The sequence below is a fragment of the Hypanus sabinus genome, chromosome 2 (assembly GCF_030144855.1).
Source record: "Hypanus sabinus isolate sHypSab1 chromosome 2, sHypSab1.hap1, whole genome shotgun sequence".
NCBI lineage: Eukaryota > Metazoa > Chordata > Chondrichthyes > Myliobatiformes > Dasyatidae > Hypanus > Hypanus sabinus.
This window is the reverse complement of record NC_082707.1, coordinates 149,379,620-149,398,765: the sequence shown is the minus strand read 5'-3', so window position 1 is coordinate 149,398,765 and position 19,146 is coordinate 149,379,620.

Sequence of the window (19,146 nt, the reverse complement as noted above, 5' to 3'; positions counted from 1 at the left end):
CCCGGGGGTGCTCAGTGGGAAGGTCCTTACCTAGTACTGCTAATTTCCAATCAAACAATTAAGGTAAAAGCGGATAAACGCCAGCCACTCCAAGCAAGCTAAAGTGACTCCAAATTAAGACAAATACTGCGGGAAGACTCCGAGCACAAATGTAATTATTGCACATTATTATTTCATATTATGAACTTTTATTTTGATGCCTGCTGCTATGATATTTTTGCCTATGATATACCAGTTGAAATGATTTACAAAGTGTACTTACAGATATCACATGAATTGTTGTTGTATCAATACACACCACCCACCTCAAAGTATTTCCAATGTTCAGCATTCCTACGCATCCAGAACAGGAATATGACCTTTTTATTCAACATTCCAGTGACGCCATGTAGGTACATTACCTGTGGTCCCACATTCTGACAAGGAACATGAGTTCACCATTTCATGCCACCCACGTATCATATTAAACTTGGTCATTTATGTAAATATGATCAACATCTTTTGAGAAGTGACATATCTGATTATATCCACATTTGAGCCCAAGGCAAAAACCTTTCTGTTCATGTTAAAACTATTCAATCCTTTCATGTACGTACCATAAAAACTGCCTTTAGGGCACAGCTTATGTAATTGCACCTTACATTGCCCTAAATGGAGTAATGATTCTGCAATTTTTATTGATAATTGGAAAAACATCACAATTTCATGGTGACAGTGCATTTTGATAAAAGGAACAATAGTACAGAATATTATCCAAATGGGAATATTATCCAAATGGGAAGACAATTCAGACATCGCAGGTGCAGAGGGACTTTGAAGTCCTCATGCAAGACTCCCAGAAGGTTAATTTATAGGTTGAGTCTGTGGTAAAGAAGGTAAACGCGATGTTAACATTTATTTCAAGGAGAATAGAATATAAATACAATGAGATAATGCTAAGCCTTTATAAGACACTAGTCAGACTGCACTTAGAGTGCTGTCAACAATTTTGGGCCCATATCTCAGAAAGGATGTGTTGTCATTGGAGAGAGTCCAGAGGAGGTTCACAAGAATGATTCTGGGAATGAAGAAGTTAACATGAGGAGCGTTTGGCAGCTTTGGGCCAGGACTGTCCGGAATTTAGAAGAATTCAGATACAGATTCAAATTCAGTTTATTGTCATTTAGAAACCACAAATGCAATGCAGTTAAAAAATGAGACAACGTTCCTCCAGAATGTTATCACAAAAGCATATGACAAAACAGACTACACTAGAAAATCCACATAACGTTTGGCAATCCCCAATCCAGAGTCCGGAGAGGCTGCTGCGTATTAATATCGCGCTACCATCTTAGTGCGTTCCCCGGAAAGGAGCTCCAAATCCACCAGACAAACAAGACCAAAAACTAAAGCTACAAGACCTGCACAAAACCACATAGTTACAACAGTGCAAACAATAGCATAATTGATTAAAAAAGTCTATGGGCACAGTAAAAATAGTCCAAAGATGTTAAAGGACTATAAGTTCAAAAGAAATCACCACACAGTTTCCACAAGGGAGGATCTCATTGAAACCTACCGAATGTTGAAAAGTCTAGATAAAGTGGATGGGGAGAGGATTTTTCCTATGGTGGGGGTATTCAGAACTTGAGGGCACAGCCTCAAAACTGAGGGGTGACCTTTAAGAACAGAGGTAAGGAGGAATATTTTTAGCCAGAGAGTATTGAATCTGTGGAATGCTCTGTCACAGACTGCAGTGGAGGCCAAGTCAGTGAGTATATTTAAAGCAGAAGTTCATAGTCTCCTGATTGATCAGAGCATCAAAGGATATGGTGAGAAGGCAGGTGTATGGGGTGGAGTGGGATCTGGGGTCAGCCACGATGGAATGGCGGAGCAGACTCAATGGGCTGAATGACCTATTTCTCCTCCTATGTCTTATGGTGTTATGGTTTAAGCAGTGCTTATACATCTTACATAATTAGTTGGGATCTTCTTATTTAAGTTTTGTCTTCCCTGCCATGAGGCGCACTCACCTTACCTGAACCTCCCAAGTCTATATGTAAAAGAAACATTTCAGAAGAAGCACGCTTTGCAGCCATCCTATTTCCATTCCATATGGCATTGCAAGGAGTATAAGAGAGATCAGAAAGACTTCCCAAGCATTAAAAAAGGTGAGCAATGACGCCACTTATGCCTTGAACAAGGTAACAACAGAAACGGTTGCCATGTACAAAATTGTTCCTCTGAATCGTATGACATTAGATTTTATCTTAGCAGTTAAGGGGGAACATGTGCAGTTATAGGCAAGGAATGTTGAACCTACATATCTGATAACACCAAAGACATAACTGATTTGACCAATCACGTTCATAAGGAAGCTGCTAAGGTATGTCAAACTGATAAGAGGAATCTCTTTGATTAGACTCGTGTTGGTCTGGGAACTGGGGTTACTCAATATTCAAAGTCATCATTTTCATGTTAATATGTATTATCATAATCTACATCATTGTGTCTGTTTATTACCAGAACAGCACAAACTCATGTAAGCATTCCAAATGTATCCAATCATGATGCTGTACTATAAATACTTTGAGAAATAGCATCTAAATTTTCAGATGTGATTCTGCCAGAGTCCCTTATAAGATCAATGGGGACTGTTGGAAACTGTTGTTTTTAAATACGTTTTACAAGATATTAGATGAAATAGTATAAGAATAAAATTGTAGTTTAATCATTCGTAATTTTTAACAAACATGTATTTTTCACAGTATGTGGTGGTTCATCCCCACTTACTGGCAGAAGGTGGTATAACAGTTAAACTAACGGTTTATCACCTTTCTCATTTTTCATTGGCTACATGTTAGCATATTACCCATGTGATGTAATTGCGCAACAAGTGATTGGTTTATTTTTATCTAAGGCATTTCTCTGATCTTGATTATAAGGGGATTAGATTTTTCAGAGGTGCCATCTTTTTATCTTCACCTTTTTAGCTTCTCATTCATCTCTGCTTTGTTTCTCAGCTCTTTACTGAGTTTTCTTAGTATTTTTATGTTTGTTTAAACTTCAAAATAAATAATCATGCTCACAATTCTAGACCCTTGGAAGAACCCTAAGGATCAGAAAGTTAACAGCTCCAACATGACCAAAGAAAATATGACAAGAGCCATTTAGCACTTTAGTGCAAGGGTGTTTAGTAGGAGAGTCAAAAATCAAACTTACAAAAATTAGCGGAAATATTGAAAAAAATTACAAAATGTTATCTAACAAAAAACACAATTAATCAGTTCAGTTCAGTTCAGGTGCCTTGCCGTTTTGTGTGGGCAATCATGTCTGTCCATCCATCATGGTACCCTGACCCTCCGAATTATAGTTGTTGCCTCCACTGATGTTAATCCATCTCTCATTTTCATACTTGGTCTGCCTCTGCTTCTTTTTCCTTTCAGCTTTCCAGTTGTAACTAACTGTTCTAATGTCTCTCTTCGCATTGTTACGAATGTGCCAGGGTCCGAAGGGTACAAAGTCGCTCCCTCCTTTTTGAGAATCGCAAGATCGCTATTAATTTGGGTCTGGGACCCAGGAAATGAGAGAGAATCCACAAGGTTTGGAATGTGTCCTGGCCTCAGCGAAACAAAGCCACTGATAACGGCCATTGTCTCTTGGAGACGGAATTGTGTATTGAGTACTGTACTATTCATTGAAGCCCCTCAGGGGACAGCCAGAGTGGGCTGGTTGAGGGATTGCATCATCCCAACCTAATTGACATCTGAGACCCTGTGAGTAAGGAGAAAAGAGGGTCTGGGGAACAACCCCTTTAGACGCACCAGGAGAAACGCTAGAAATCCCGTGACAGCATTTAATAGCGACAGCTGATGGGGGGCTCGTGTGCGTCCTTCCCTTGCCTGGGATTGGCGGCCTCACCAATGAAGAACGGCTTTAGCTAAAGGAGAGGCCACAAGTGAACGGCCACACCAACGGGACTCCCAACGGATCCAAATCATAAAAGGAAAAGCCGGCAAGTTTTTCTCCCAAAAATCTCTCTCTCTCTTCAACCATTGAAAACCCAGAAGTCCCCAAAGGCTGCAGCCTGCATGAACTGAGTGACTTTTATATTTCCATCGGACAATACATTATCCCCTAGACAACGATAGAGCTTATTTCTTATTGATTATTATTATACCCGCACTTTTAGATTTACTATTGACGATGTATAGTATCTGTATGTTTGCATTGATATTATTTTTGTGTTTTTTTACTAATAAATACTGTTAAAAATCATATCATCAGGCTTCAACGGACCTCTCTATCTTTGCTGGTAAGTGACCCAGTTACGGGGTTCGTAACAAAGTGGGGGCCTCGTCTCGAGATTTGATACCAAATTGGAGGGCCAGTGAACCGGGCTTTTAAGTCCAAACGTGGGTCTGGTTGCACGGGTAGCCAGACGGGAAACCAGCAAAGATGGACGTGGATGAATTTATAGAAAACCCGACTCTGGAGGCGCTAGAGGCGGCCACAAAGTCGGACTTGATAAATATTGCGAAAGGACTAAATCTTGCAGAGGTGAGGTTGTCAATGAAAAAGCGGGAGGTGCGGAGGGCCATAACTCAGTATCATATTGTGAAGAATGTGTTTTCGGCTGAGTTATTTGAAAATATCCCTGAAAAGGCACCAGCTAGTGGGACGGCTCAGTTAGAGTTGGAGAAATTAAGGTTGGAACATGAAATTCAGTTAAAGCAGCTGGAAGCAGCTGAGAAGGAAAAAGAGAAGGAGAAAGCCGAGAAGGAGAGGGAGTATGAGGAGAAAGAGAAACAGAGGCAACATGACTTGGACATGGAGAAGTTAAGGCAAGAGCGAAGAGTTCAAGGGTCAGACCGAGAGGAGCGGTTTAATGTTAGTTGGGAGTTTAAGTTAGTACATCCTTTTGAGGAAACGGATGTTGATAGTTATTTCTTGCATTTTGAAAAGGTGGCAGTGAGTCAGAAGTGGCCCAAAGAGCAGTGGGTGGCGTTGTTACAAACTCTGTTAAAAAGGAAGGCACAAAGGGCATATGCAGTATTGTCCATGGAGGAGGAGGAGTCTAAGAATTATGAGAAAATAAAGGAGGCCATTCTTCAGACCTATGAATTGGTACCTGAAGCCTATAGACAAAAGTTCAGAAATTTAAAGAAAGGGTGGAATCAGACGTATATCGAGTTTGCCTATGAGAATGGTGTGCTCTTGGATCGTTGGTGTGCAGCAGAAATAGTGGAAGAAGATTTTTGTGGAAGAAGAATTAACTCAGGGAGTTAATTCTGATTGAGGAATTTAAAGGTTGTGTTTCAGATGATATCCGGATGTATTTGAATGAGAAGCCGAATAAGTCCATATCCAAATTTGCTAGGTTCGCAGATGAATATGCCCTAACCCACAAGACAAAGTTTTCCTCGAATAAAAGTTACCAGAGAGACCGTGGGAACAGTAGAGAAAGCCCGCCAGCTGAGGCAGAGATTCAGCCAGGAGCTAGCGGTAAAATTAAGGAGGAGGAAAGGCAGGATGGCAGGAGAGGTCCTGGCTTGACCTGTTTTAATTGTGGAAAGGTGGGTCATATTGCATCTAAGTGCCTTGCTCCAAGGAAGGAGACCGAAAAGTGGAAAGCAGCAGTCCCTATAGGATGTGTTGTGGTGATCAGTAAATCGACGAGAGAGCCCCAGGTAGACAGAGTACGAGAAGGGTCTGAAAAATGTATTTCAGAAGGAACCGTGTCTGTGAAAGAGGGAGACACAAGTTCCAGTGCGGATCTGAAGACACAGGAGCAGAGCTGTCATTGATTCACAGTAAGATACTAGGTTTTGGTCGCAAGACTGGAGAAGTAGCTTTGAGAGGCATAGGAAAAGGGACAGAAGCTGTGCCCTTGCATAGGATCATTATAAATTGTGAGCAGGTATCTGGACCAGTTGAAATAGGGGTGCGATCAGAATTCCAGAGAACTGATATAGACGTCCTTCTGGGTAACGATTTAGCTGATGGTGACGTTTGGTCAGCCATGGAGCAGACGAGCCAGCCTATAAGTGTTGAGGACCCACCCCTAGTTTCCAAGATCTATCCCGCATTCGCGACTGCTCGCAGCATATTGAGAAAGGCAGCTGAGAACAAGACCAGTTTAAAAGAGGCCAGTATCGATTTGGCCAAGACGTTTTTACCGACCCTGTACCAAGAGGAGTTAGAGGGTGGTAAAACGGAGGATAGGAAAGTGAAAGAGAGTAAGGGAGAGGAGGTAGTCCTGCCCTTAGCCAGGAGGAAATTTATAGAGGCACGGAGTAAAGATGAGAAACAGATAAGGCTGTTAAAAGGTCCAGGGTTGGTCATGGATGATCTGTCTGGTTTGGCAGAACTGTTTGAAGTAGTTGAAAATTCTAAAGGTGTTCCCGATAATGAAATGAGGGCAGTCCTAGATGAAAAGGATGCCATTAACTTGAAGAAGTCTGCTGGGTTGGCAGATGAGGTTGTTTCAGCCCACGGGGTTGAGTTTACTCTGGAAGGGAGTTACCCAGAGGGTAGCTGGGAGGATCAGGGGAATTTAGAATTTGAAAAGGGTACGGGTATTGAAATCCTGGAAGAGGCAGATGTCCTGTTTGAGTGTGTTCAAGATGTGGATGCACGTGGTACTGAACCTAGTAATGGAGCTCCGAAAAAGTCTGAGGTATTTGATTCAGTTGAAAAGGAATGCAGTCCTTGTGGGTCAGATGGACTTGGTACAGTAAAGAAAGGGTTAACCTTGGTACTAGTGGGAAGTGAGAATTCCCAGTTGTTTGTGTTCGAAGGTGTGTTAAAAGTTAGTGAGGAGATAAAAGGTGGTGATGTGAATCTTATTATTGAAGGGAAAAGGAAAAGTGTAGTTCCTAAACTGAATGAAGAAAATTTAATGTCTGGATTGATGTCAGAAGCAGTAACCAGGCTGCAGAGACAATGGCTTGGTAACTCGGTGCCTGCGAATCAATTACAGTTTGATTTGGAATGTAAAGGTGCCCCACACGCTATTGTTATTCAAGAGTGTGCTGTGAAGAGGCTGAATTTGAAATGCTATTTGGACAAAGGGAGATCGCTTGCAGATCTTAAACTGAGAACTCATGCTAACAACTTGCTTAAAATTAAAGAATTGTGTGGAAATTCAGAAAATGGTCTGAGTTTGGAACACATTGTTGATAAAATAACTCCTATGAAAGGAGCATGCAAAGACCTATTCCACACTAGTATACAAGTTAACCAGGTGGGAGTTAACTGGAAAAGGGGCGAGGGTTGACCGGATGCCACTTTAAATAACAGGATCCGGTTTTAAGGGATTTCGACAAAGCATGTGAATAATAAAGACAACCCCATGGAAGGTTGACTGTTAAGTTTGAAAGTAACATAAAGATTAGTATTTGCATGAACTTTTGTAACGTACTCGTAGGCTAAGATCTCAACTGTTTAGTTTTTGTTTGCTGAAGAAAAGGAAAATAAAAATAGGTGGTTATTAAATTGGAGTCTGATGCTTCAAGACTTTATTAAGGTACAAGATGGTAAGATATTAAAGGAAGTGACAATGTAATCGCTAACTGTTTAGATGCTGAATTGAATGTATAACTGTATTACTCTGTAGTGAAAAAAAACTCTTCGTATTGTGTTAGATTTTGAAATCCTGTAAGACTCTGTATGAATTAATTTTTACCTGTTGGTAAAAATCTTAGAAGGAAGGGGGTGCTACAAATGTGCCACAACTCTGAGGGGCCGAAGGGTACAAAGTCACCCCCTCCTTTTTGAGAATCGCAAGATCGCTATTAATTCAGGTCTGGGACCCAGGAAATGAGAGAGAATCCACAAGGTTTGGAATGTGTCCTGGCCTCAGCAAAACAAAGCCACTGATATCGGCCATTGTCTCTTGGAGACGGAATTGTGTATTGAGTACTGTACTATTCATTGAAGCCCCTCAGGGGACAACCAGAGTGGGCTGGTTGAGGGATTGCATCATCCCAACCTGACTGACATCTGAGACCCTGAGAGTAAGGATAAAAGAGGGTCTGGGGAACAACCTCTTTAGACGCACCAGGAGAAATGCTAGAAATCCCGTGACAGCGTTTAATATCGACAGCCGATGGGGGCTCGTGTGTGTCCTTCCCTTGCCTGGGATTGGCGGGCTCACCACGGAAGAACGGCTTTAGCTAAAGGAGAGGCCACAAGTGAACGGCCACACCAATGAGACTCCCGACGGATCGAAATCATCAAAGGAAAAGCCGGCAAGTTTTTCTCCCAAAAATCTCTCTCTCTCTCCAACCATTGAAAACCCAGAAGTCCCCAAAGGCTGCAGCCTGCATGAACTGAGTGACTTTTATATTTCCATCGGACAATACATTATCCCCTAGACAACGATAGAGCTTAGTTCTTATTGATTATTATTATACCCGCACTTTTAGATTTAGTATTGATGACGTATAGTATCTGTATGTTTGCATTGATATTATTTATGTGTATTTTTACTAATAAATACTGTTAAAAATCATATCATCAGGCTTCAACGGACCTCTCTATCTTTGCTGGTAAGTGACCCAGTTATGGGGTTCGTAACAGCATGATGTGTCCATAGAATTTTGATTACTGTTTTCTGACTTTTTTAAGTAATGTACATTTTGTTTTCGTTCTCTGTAGAACTTCTCCGTTGATTATCCTGTCCGTAAATGATATGCATAGCATTCTTCTGAGGAACCACATCTCTGCTGCGTTGATTCTTTTTTCCATTGCATTTGTGATGGTCCATGACTCACAGCCACGCATCAATGTAGGAAGAATGTAGCAGCTGAGAGTTCTAAGGCGGATATCAATTGCTATTTTCTTGTTCGCTAGGATGTTTCTCTTTTCTGTAAATGCTGTTCTTGCCATTGCAATTCTTGCTTTTATGTCTGTTTCGCATTTGCCATCAGATGTTACCCCTGATCCAAGGTACTTAATAGCTGCATATTTATTCTTGCCCAGTGTGAACTCCTAGCAGCCTTTATCCTGCTCTCATACTGATGGCAAATAACTCCTTTTTTTAGGCACCAGGATATCCCATCTTTGATTACCAATAAAGATAACTTAGACTGCACATGACTTAAAATATGATGCACCCTGACAATCATATTACAAAATAATCAAAACAATCTACCTTAAATACCCATACATAAACATCCCCATTTCTGAAGAGATAGAATATTCCATCGTGTATGGCAGGAAAGGCACCAGAAAGCCAAACAAAGCTCATCAGCTCAGTATCGGACACAGTGGACTGCTATGAAATGACAGAACAACCAACACAATCGACACTTACAGTTAGTACGAATAAGGAATGAAATTAAGCTAAGCTTTGCTGTCTGACTCTGAATGCATACAGCAATGCAGAGGAAAGCCAATGGGTACAGTGAAGTGTGTGCACTCTCAGCAATGGCAGCAGAATGACAAGGCAATGTCTGTCTGTGTGTGTGAGTGAATGCATGAGTGTAAGGCAGTCATTTTACTGAAAGCTTTCGGTCACTATTTTGATTTGTAGTTGTGTCCTCCCAAGAAACAGAGCCCATCTCTGCATTCATGCTGCTGCTGTTAGCAGAACACCCTTCTGCAGATTGAAAATGGACACTAGTAATTGATGATCAGTAATGAGGGTAAACTCTGTCCCATGCAAGTACTGATTGAAATGTTTTTCAAGCCAGATTCAAGGTCTCTCTGTCAACCTGTGTGTAATTTTTCTTTGCAGCGGTAAGAGAATGTGATGCAAAGGCTATCAGGTGTCCACTTCCTTCACTGATAACATGTGACACATATACATAAGGTGAGACGTCACAGGCAAGCTTCACTAGACAACGTGGCTCAAAACGTCTGAGTACAGTGTCTGACATCAGCATTTCCTTTGTCTTTTGGAAAGTCACCTCACACTGGCCCATTGCCATTTCTTTCCAATTTGTAGTAATGAGTTCAAGGGGTGGACCACAGTAGCCAGGTTTGGCAGGAACCTGTTATAGTAACTGGTAAATCCTTTTGCCTTGGGGCATCCACCATAGCTTGAACTTTCTCAGCACACTTGTGTAGATCCTGAATGGTGTGACTACAGACAGTGCCGCTTGGTTTAAAGAATTCACACTTGTCACGTCATGCTCTGAGCTCATAATCTTCTAATCTATTTAATGCTGTCTTGAGATTTTGGAGATGTTCCATGTCATCCTTACAGGTAATAATGATGTCATCCAGGCAACACTGAGCTCCTGGGCGCCTGGTCCATAGCTTTCTGCCAGAGTACAGGTGCAGATGCGACTCCAAAAATAAGCTTGTTATGGTGAGTGTTAATGGTGAGAAACACTTTGGACTTTTCTTCTATCTCCATCGGTATGTAGGTCACAGCTGAATCTATTTTGCTGAAGAGTTTTCCTCCAGCAAAGTTTGTAAAGATATCCTGTGATTGTGTGCACTGACTAACGAGTGAACCCAGGTGCGGAGACTCCTGTGTAGATGCAGAAACAAGAGCTTATTCATAGGAATTCCAGCAGAACATTGGTGGTTCAACCAAGCAAAACTGCGAGATGAATCATTCTTGAAATAGAAGGACCCTGCAATAATTGCTAATCGGGAGTCCACTTTAAATAGTCACAGTACCTGGCCAGTCAAAATAAATTTGACAAGATTAAGCAAAATCTTAGCAACTCTAGATAAGACAACAAATACTAACAAATACAGGTGCACAAGTCCACAGGGCTCATGACATATCCTCCATCCAAGGCAGAGGGTATTGATCTACTCTCAGTACTGGGTTGATAGTGACCTTAAAATCAACACAGATCCTGACAGACAAATCCTTCTTGGCTACTGGGAACACTGGCATTGTCCATGAGCTCCACTCAACCTTGGAAAGAATTTCTTCAGCCTCCATTTGATCTAGCTCACTGACTACTTTATCACAGATGGTATAAGCAACTGGAATGGCTTTGTAAAGCTTGGGTGTAACATTCTAATGTAACACTACTTTACCCTTGATAATTTCAGGTTTCCAGTGCCATCCTCAAACACTGCTGTGTCATCATCCAGTACCTTTCTCAATTCATTTTCAGTTGACTCTGTTGCAGGAGATGTGGCACACAAATAGTGGGTGGACCTCCAATCAAGTTGTAGTTGTCTCAACTACTCATTTACCGCTCTTATTTTTACCACCTACAAGCCCAATGTGGCTTGTTGGTTGTTGTATTTCACTGTTCGAATGACATTCCCACAAAAATTATCTTTTCTCCAGTAGAAGTTTTTAGTTGGATATTTGCAGGGTTCAGTTTAGTATCTTCAAAATGACTTTCAAACTCATTTCATGGAATGACAAAAAGCCAAATCAGAGTCCAATTCCATTTCAATTAATTTCCCATTCACTTCTAGTGTTAGCCATAATGCTTGTCTATTGCTAATTTTCACATTGTAAATCTTAAGGATACCTAGTCCAGTGTCACTCTCATTATTATCAGATTTTTCATCAACAGCAAGCAGATTCATGCTCTTTTTGAAACTGCAACTTGACTTTTTATCTTTTTCTCTTCTCTGTGCAGTCTATTTACCTTGTCGGCCCAACAGGCTCTTTGTTGGATTTTCTCCAAGTTTCAGCTTAAAACCTACATTGTTCTGGGTGTATGTGAGCCCCTGCTATAACCTTAGCACAATTGGTTCGGCCAGGCCAGTTTCGGTTCCAACATTGCAATATTGATTACACTCACTTTCATTCATGACTGCAACTCAGTTGCATCTCTGCCTGCTGTTTCCATTGATACAGTGACTTCAACTGATCAGTTAAATGTAAGATGTGCTTCAGTTAGGAGCCACTTTTGAATATTTTCTTGTAAGGTTCCACCAATTAAATAATCTCTCAGTACATCATTAAGCCTTTCACTGATCTGACAATGCTCAGCCAATCTTTTCAATTCACCCATGTATGCTGAAACGGACTCCCCTTCCTTTTTATTCTGGTTATGAAACCTAAAGCATTCTGCAATTAACAATAGTTGTGGTTCTAAATGCTCCTGCATTACTTTAATGATATCACCAAGGCTTGTTTCGACTGGTATGATTGTAGTAGCTAAACTTATAAACAAACTGTATGCCTTTAAATCCAATGCACTGCGCAAAACTGGCACTCGCTTTTCATTGGCAATTTCATTTACTTCAAAGTACTGCTCAATTTGCTCAGTATACATATTCCAGTCCTCTCTTGTGCAATCAAACATGTCTATCTTATTGATGTAGCCAGTCATTTCTACTTTTTATTTCCTTATTATTTTTATCACCCAGTACTCACAGTTTATGAACCTGTGAGTTTCAATCAATTTCTGCTTTTTTTTACCCTATATCTCTATGTCCTTGTGAAAATTTTTTAAAAAGCTGCAATTTTTTTACTTGACCATTTCTCTCCTCTTGCAAAGAAATCATGCAGCAATTTTTTTTTAAACTCGAATATCTCACTGTGCTTCAACAGATAGGTAGTTGTCTTGGCTTTGTTTTAAAACTTACTCATTGCCATTGTTATGTTTGTAACTCCAAAGCATAAAACTAATTGAAAGGAGACACTGAACCAGGAATGTGCGCCTCAGTTACTTTTTTTACTTTAAGTGAAGTGCGCACTTATAATGCAGTGGCATGAAGATGTATGCCATTCACATATTCACATAATCAACTATTTAATTGAACAAGAATCCTTAATCAAACAAAATATTGACAATATTACTGCATTATTAAATATGCAACAGTGTTCCAATACTAGGCCGTGATGCAACCACATAGGAAACTCTCCGTTGCGCATCTAATAAAGTTTGTTGAGTTTTAGATGACATGCAGAATCTGCACAGATTTCTGACAAAGTAGACATGCTGCTGTGTCTCCTTTAGTGCTGATCCTCGGACAGATCCTCTGAAATTATAACGCAAAGGAATTCAAAGTTACTGATCCTCTCTATCTCTGATCCATTAACGCTAACTGGTTCATAGACCTCCAGTTTCTTCCTCCTGTAGTTATTAATCAGCTCTTTGGCTTTGCTAACACTAAGGGAAAGTTTGTTGTTGTAGCAACACTCAAACAGATTTTCAATCTCCCCCTTGTATGTCAACACATTTGATTTGGCCAACAACAGTGGTGTCATCAGCAAACATAAATAAGGAGTTGGAGCTGCATTTAGCAACACAGTCATAACTATAAAGCAAGTAGACCAGGAGGCTAAGAACACTGCCTTGCAGTGCACTTGTGCTGATTACAATTGTGGAGAAGACATTGTTGGCAATCCGAACTGACTAGAGTCTGCAAGGGAGGAAATCAAAGATCCAATTGCACAAGATGGTAGTGAGGCCAAGGTCTTGGAGTTTACTGATTAGTTTCAAGAGGATGATATTATTGAATGTTGAGCTGTACTCAGTGAAAAGAATCCTGATGTATGCATCTTCACTGCCTAGGTGTCCTAGGGCTGAGTGAAGAGCCAATGAAATGGTCTCTGTTCTTGACCTGGTGTGCTGACAGTTGATATGTTTCATGACCAAACCTCTTAAAGCGTTGCATTATCTGGATGTAAGTGTATCTGGACAATAGTCATTGAGGCAGATTACCATGGTCTTCTGAAGTACCATTATGATTGAAGCAGCAGGGTACCTTACTCTACTGAATTAAGGGGGTTAAAGATTTCCATAAGCACTCCAGCCAGTTGAACAGTTCTTGGGAAGGTACATCTGGGGCAGATGTTTTCTGTGGGTTCACTCTCCTGAAGGATGCTCTCATGTCAGCCTCATAAACTGAAATCACAGGGTCATTGTGGGAATTCATGAAGGTGCTTCTATGTTCTCTCAGTCAAAGTGAGCATGGAAGGCATTATGCTCATCTGGCATTTCTATTTCCTGTGTCATTACCTCGAATGCATTCATGTGCAAAGTTATGCTATCTGTTAGCTACCATGAAAGTCAGATATGTGTCCTCACTAACTCCTAGTCTTTGACAAGAAAAATTCACCTCTTTGAATGGAGACCTCCAATGCTTGCCTGCACATATCTCCAGCTGCCTTTCAGTGCATTTCGGTTTATTATTGCATCTCTCTTGACAGGTACTTGTACAACTCCTGTTCTGTATTTAGCTTGTAATTGCGTTGCATCAGACAGCAAATGTCAGTGAGGACATTCATGAAAAGGACAGCTGCTTCACATATCTCTCTTCACCAAAGCTCACGTAGGGGATGTTCTCCCGGAACACACAAAGGACAAAAAGCCTCCAGCTGAATGAACTTCACCCTTTCTCCTTCTCCTGATTCTAGCAACTTTGTGCTCAGTGTATCTTCTGTTTTCTTTCCTGGTGATTCCGTACTCCAAAAGAAGCCATTTCTAAAATGTCCATATCCAGAGGTAACAGTTTTTGTGAGAAACCAAACCTCTTTGTAGACTTGTGCAAGTTTAATCAACTTCAGGAAGCATTTATGTAAATGGAGAAATGCCAAGCAGAAAACAAGTGAAAATAATATACAATAGTTGCCAATCCATTCGGAAGTATTGGTGGTTGGATTGGGCAGAGGATTCATGTGAGGTTTGGCTCCATCCTGCAGCTGAATATGGGTTCAGTTCTGTTTGTTTAACAGTCAACGTCAAGTTCCAAAATGGCAGTGCTGCATCAAATCAGCATCATTTGACTGGTCTACCTGTCCAGCATTGATGATGTAATGTTCTCACCAATTTGGCGACCAATGCAACTTATCTGACAAGTGCATGCACTCAGTTTGCACATTTCCAAAGGCTTTCAGGTTTCCAAAATATGGGCACTTTACCAAGTCCAATTTTATCCCATACATTTTACAGAACCATTTATCTTACTGTATCATATGCTAGCCAAACTCTATTTGATAGAATTTTATTTTTGAAGACAATTTCTCAGTAGCTATTTTCTTAATTATGCACGGTACATTAATCACAGTTTTGACATTCCTGGGGCTTGAATGCAGACAGATGGAACAAGTATCTTTAAAGGCCGACACGTCTGACTAGTATCAGTCAAGTGGTCAAAGGGATAGAGCATCAAACTGCTTATTAACCAATTCAAGATTAGCAAAGGAACAGTGAGTAAAATTCTTAAAGTCAAGTAGATGAAGTAGGGAGAACTAATTTGAGAAAAATGTGTTAAATGGATTGTTAAAACAAAGTTAAAAGAGTGATTTGCTTTACATTCAGCCTAGCTATTTAGACAGAGTGACTAAAAAAGAAGAAAAGTCTTTCAGTTCCCCATTATCAGTGTTCAGCACCAAAATCATCTCAGATTCAGGCTTCAGGATTCAGGATTGTTTAATGTTATTTCCAGCACACAGGTGTAAAGGAAAACAAAATAATTACTCTGGATCCAATGCAGCACAAAAAAACACAATTATAATGAGACAATCATAAATATAAATAATAAGATATGTTATATACATGGATTGATTGTATGTCCATAGAGTGATGTTAAGCTGTATATAATGTGACTGACAGGAAGTAATAATGTCATGGTGGGGTTAGTAGATGGAGGAGGTAATCAGCCTTACTGCTTGGGTAAAGTAACTGTTTTGAGTCTGCCAGTCCTGGTGTGACTGCTACATACCCCACTCCCAGATGAGAGTGGGGCAAACAGTCCTTGAGCAGGGTGATCCATCATGCTGTCGTTGGCCCTTTTCCAGCACCTTTCTCTATAGATGTCGTTGATGGTGGCTATGCTGGTGCTGGTGATTACCCATTGTGGAAACTTCCTGTCCAGTGCAGCTTTTCTCAATACAAAAGCATGTTTTAATAATCAGTATTCAGTATGTTTTCATTGCAGCATTTACTTCCAAAGCTGTGAAGCAGACTGAATGACCAAAGAAAACAAGGACTGAAAATATCTTGTAAATGAATAACCAATACAGTCTAAAACATCTGACGTGTTACTGCTTTTCTCAATACCGTACATATCAAAATCATACTTTTTTAGACTGGAATGCAATAGCAACTACCACATGCACTGTTCTAAAATTTTGACTGGTACTTTCAGTCACAGTTTACCGTCACAGCCTGAATCAGTAACCCTGATGTGAGCCATTCCCAGAGCAGCACTCCTTTTGCAGCGTTGTAGGAACCGGTATATCATGCAAGTAATCACTGGTTTGAGCTCCTGGAATGTTGAGGGCTTTAGAATGTAAAGGTGGATTGGATTTGGATTCCATGTAGGTAAGTACTGTGCTTACCTATACTCCAAATCCTCCACCCTCTGTGCACACTGACCAATCCCTCATGGCCCAGTGATTATGTCCTTGACCCTGCTGTTGGCCAAGATCCATGGCCCTCTAGTTGGCTGGGGACCATATTGGAATACCACTGCTGCCACTAACCTGATCACCAATCCCATTTTCTCCCACTTTTTCTATTACCCAATCACTTCCCCCCCACCCCGCCACCTCCGCTTTGGTGATTGCCAGCCACCTCTTTGGCCCTACCCCTGTTTTCAGATTGCCATCTCTGCTGCCATTTACTTAATCATAAAGCCACCCTCAACCCAGATCAATGGAGAGAACCTCAGGCCAAAGCAGCACGATATTCAATGCTAGAAATGTATGGGCTTTTTAGCATTGCCCAACGTTTGCATTTTTGACAGTTGTCCAGCCTGGTCTTTGAGACCCTACTGTTCACTTACTGCCCCAAAAGTTCCTGTTAATATGCACAGTTTACAAAGAGTTATTGCATTGAGCATACTACATATTTATAACACAAAAAGCTTCAAAATACAACAGATATGACAAAATACTTTGAAGACATGTTGCATACATATCAGACCATGACTGGGTATCATTTCACTCTAAAGGATAGACATAATTTTGTCTATGATAGACAATCAAAACTTACAGTTAATACCAGAAATATTTTTCCAGGACATGAGTTACTTCAGCAATTAATTCTACCCACACAGGAGAAGATTGAGTTCAGTGTGAATATTTTTCATTTGCCTCAGTGCAACCAACTGGCTCAAGGAATTCATTAGCAGCTGTTCATCACGAGTTGGTGATGTAGGGTGCATGCTGCTGGCAAAAACAAATAGAAGTATAGCTGTTCAATATATTTTAAATTTGATTTTTCTCCCTGTGGAGAGCAGAATGGTCATCTAAATTCCATTTCTGTTTAACCGCCACAAAGATCTATTTTTATGACATCTAATTTAAAAACTCTCCTGGGTTGACATTTCTGGATTTCCTTCTGCAATGTTTTTGTGGGTTTTCATCAAGTTCATTTTATCTTTCTTGTCAATGGAATAATGCTGCGTTAAAAGGGAAAGTTGAACTACTAAGATGTGAAGTGTATCACGGAGATGTTTGGTCCTGTGTCTGTCCCTTGCGCAAAGTGGGTGGCGCCTTCAGCTGTGAAGAGTGAACGTGGGGTTCACTGGAAGCTGGGACTCAAGCCCATTCACTACCATATTGAGCTCAAAGTGTCAAATTAGACATCCAGATGTAATTTCTAATCAGCAGGGAAATAAACATCAGGTGTTGTGTAGGAAGACTGGTCCAGATGCTTAGATCACATGCAAATCCAGGGTGAAGTCGCCAGTTGGATACAAAAGAAGTCAGGGCTGATTTGCAAATTGGATGCTGTGGTCAAATCAAGACGTACAAAAAAGCTGGATGAACTCAGCAGGTCAGGCAGCAACGGATGGCTTCTATCAACGGATGCTGCCTGACCTGCTGAGTTCATCCAGCCTTTTTGTATGTCTTAAGAGAACACAGGAGTCCACTTAAAGCCAGCTTTTATTTCCAGACTCACTCAGCTGTACATCATCAGAATGAACAATATTATTAAAGAGATGAATTTAATTTGGATACAAGTATAATGGAAAAACTAACAACCAGAAAACTATTGCTGGGGCATATCCTAGAAGTGCAGAATCTGAGAGTATTTCTTTACCAAGAGTAAGTTTGCAAACTGATCTTGAGAGAGGATATTGAAACCCTTCAGTACTTCTATTTCTTTTTGGAGTCTAACAAGTCTCTGTAGACAATAAAGGGTTGAAAACTTATGGAAACAGAGATCTGAACTTTCCCTATACAACCTGCACCTCATCACCCAGTCCAATAAGAAGTTACGCAGAGTTCAGAGAATCAAGTCCCTTCAACTTAATGTGTAAAACAGAATTGTATAACCTGGTGATTTGTTGACCAGCGCTGAAAAATAAACAACCTTGAGAGCTGACATTCAATTTTCCACTTCAAATCAATCACATAATGTACAAATGTCATGCAATATGTATTGGAGACACAACAGATTCAGCAGATGCCTGAAATCTTGAGCAACACATACAAATGCTGGAGGAACTCAGCAGGTTAGACAGCAACTATGGAGGGAAATTAACATTTAATGGGAGCAGAAGCTAAAGAAAGAAAGTGGGGAGGGGGAGGAGCACAAGCTGGAAGGTGGTTGAGATAAGATGAGGGGAAAGATAGGTGGATGAAAGGGATTAATGTGAGAAGTTAGGAGATGAGAGCTGAGGCCCATGTGTGTGCAGATAATTGCAGTGTTGTCATCGTCTGACAGACTAACCTCTATCTTGGTGAGATCAGACAGCAGCTCTCAGACTCCTCCTCTTACCTACCTCTTAACCAGTACCTCACCGAGCAGCAAGAGGCCATTGTTTCCATGCCATCACCAACCTCATCACCTCTGAAGATCTCCTATCTTCAGCCTCCATTCTCATAGTTCTCCTACCCATTTCTACCCACCACTGAAAATCCACAGACTTAACTGCCCCAGTAGGCCCACTATTTCTGCCTTCACCTGCCCCCACTCAACCACATAAACGCATGTTATCCATCACTTCAACAACTTTCAGTCCCCTGGCCCTATTGTGTTCAATATTAAGGGATGAGCGGAGCACACCAGGACCCCAACATGCAGGATACTTAACTGAACTTTATTGATAACACTGCTTGTACAGTAAGTGAACTCCTCCCATGTGGGAGTAGCTAACTGAGTAGCACAGAAATAACACTAGTAACACCCTAATTGCCTTATTTCCATTATGTGCTTTCAGTCCCTGTACACTTCCATGCCCCATCAGGAAGACATTAATGCCCCCTGCTTCTTTCTAGATAATAGACCCTAACCAGTTCCACTCCACCACCACCCTCCTCCATCTGGCAGA